The 2,466-nt window shown below is 36.5% G+C and overlaps 1 pseudogene; it reads left to right on the forward strand.

Moving 5' to 3' along the window:
* The first annotated feature begins 636 nt into the window (after positions 1–636).
* LOC112426273 (U6 spliceosomal RNA) lies at positions 637–733 on the forward strand (annotated as a pseudogene).
* The last annotated feature ends 1,733 nt before the right edge of the window (positions 734–2,466 follow it).

Genomic DNA, 2,466 nt, shown 5'->3' on the forward strand with positions numbered 1-2,466 from the left:
CCACTTAGCTATTTTCTCTCTGTATAGTTTTACTTTTTCCAGAATGTTGTATAAATGGCATCAGATAGCATGATGGCTTTTGTATCCAGCTGCTTTCACATAGCATGCTTTGAGATTCATTCATGTTGTTTCAGCATAAGTTCTTTTCTGTTCTTTTATTTTAGTAACATTTTAGTGCATGGATATATCAAAATGTGTTTATCCATTCACCAGTTGAGGAACATTTGGGTCATTTCTAATTTCTGGCAATTCCAAAAAGTGTTTATGAACATTAACATTCAGATCTTTGTGTGAATGTATGTTTTTACTTCTCTTGTGCAAATACCTAGGAGTGGGATTGCTGGGTCATATGGCAGGTGGAGGTTTACTTTTATAAAAACTACCAAACTCTTGTCTAAAGTAGCTGTACCATTTTTCATCCCTACCAATATTAAGTACTATTTAGGAGAGTTCCAGTTGCTTCATGTATTCACCAACTTTAAGTATTGTCACTTAAAAAATATTCACCATTCTAATATGTATATAGTGGTATCTCCTTGTGGTTTTGATTATTTTCCTCATGACACCGAGCATCTCTTTATAGGTTTATTTGCCATAGAAAGCTCTTCTTTAGAGAGTCTGTTCATAGAGTAATTTTTTTGGCCATTCAAAACTGGGTTTTCATTGGAACAATACAGAGATTAGCATGGCCCCTGTACAAGGATGACAAATTCATGGAGCATTCCATATTTTTTAAAAAATGGGTTTTTCACTCAAGAAACGTAAGTAGGTAGTTCATAGACCCTAAACATAAACTACACAATAGAAACTACAAAGTAACCAGCTAACAACTCCACAATAAGATCAAAACCTCACATACCAATATTAACCTTGAATGTAAATAGTCTAAATGCTCCACTTAAAAGGCACACAGTGGCTGAGCGTGATGGCTCACACCTGTAATCCCAGCACTTTGGGAGGCTGAGGCGGGTGGATCACGAGGTCAGTACTTCGAGACCATCCTGGCTAACATGGTGAAACCCCGTCTCTACTAAAAGTACAAAAAATTAGCCGGGCGTGGTGGCAGGCACCTGTAGTCCCAGCTACTTGGGAGGCTGAGGCAGGAGAATGGCATGAACCCGGGAGGTGGACCTTGCAGTGAGCCGAGATCGCGCCACTGCACTCCAGCCTGGGCAACAGAGCGAGACTCCATCTCAAGAAAAAAATAAAAAATAAAAAGGCACACAGTGGCAATTTGGATAAAGACGAAAGGTAAGACCCATTCATCTGCCATCTTCAGGAGACCTATCTCACTTGCAACAGTGCCCATAGGCTCAAAGTAAAGAGGTAGAGAAAGATCTATCACACAAATGAAAAAGAAAAAAGAGCAGGGATCGTTATTCTTATATCAGATAAAACAGTCTTTAACAACAATAAAAAAGGACAGAGAAGGGCATTACATAATAATAAAGGGTTCAATTCAAAAAGACTTAACTAACCTAAATATATCAATACCCAACATCAGAGTACTCAGATTCATAAAGCAAGTACTTCCAGACCAACGAAAAATCTTATGTAGCCCACACAATAATAGTGGGAGACTTCAACACCCCACTGACAGTGTTCAACACATCATTGAGGCAAAAAACTATCAAAGAAATACTAGACTTAAATTTAACACTTGACTAATTGGATCTAATAGATATCTACCGACCACTCTATCCATCAACTACAGAATATACATTCTTCTTGTTTGCACATAAAACATACTCTAAGATCAACCACATGTTCAGCCATAAAGCATTTCAATAAATTTAAAAAAATCGGATTCATACCAACCATACTTTTGGACCACAGTGGAATAAAAGTGGAAATGAATACCAGGAAGAAGAGACCAAGAATATCTCTCAAAACCACACAATTACAAGGAAATTAAGCAACTTGCTCCTGAATGACTTCTAGGTAGACAACAAAATTAAGGCAGAAACTAAAAAAGTATTTGAAATAAATGCAAACAGAAACATGACATAGCAAAATCTCTGGATACAACAAAAGAAGTATTAAGAGGAAAGTTTATAGCTCTAAATACCTACATCAAGAAGTTAGAAATATCTCAGATTAATACTCTAACATCACACCTAGAGGAACTTAAAAAGCAAGAGCAAACTAACCCCAAAGCTAGCAGAAGAAAATAAATAACTGAAATCAGAGCAGAGCAGAATGAAACTGAGACCCAAAATTTCATACAAAAGATTTATAAAACCAAAGGTTGGCTCTTTGAAAAAATAAACAAGCTTGATAGACTGCAAAAAACAAATACGCACAGAGGTGACAAAGGTGATATTATAATTAATTCCAGAGAAATACAAAAGGTCCTCAGAGACTATTATGAACACATCTATGCATACAAACTAGAAAATGTAGAGAGAGGAATGGACAAATTCCTGGAAACACACGACTTCCCAAGATTGAATCAGGAAGAAATTA

This window comes from Macaca nemestrina, chromosome 7, assembly GCF_043159975.1.
Source record: "Macaca nemestrina isolate mMacNem1 chromosome 7, mMacNem.hap1, whole genome shotgun sequence".
Classification (NCBI taxonomy): domain Eukaryota; kingdom Metazoa; phylum Chordata; class Mammalia; order Primates; family Cercopithecidae; genus Macaca; species Macaca nemestrina.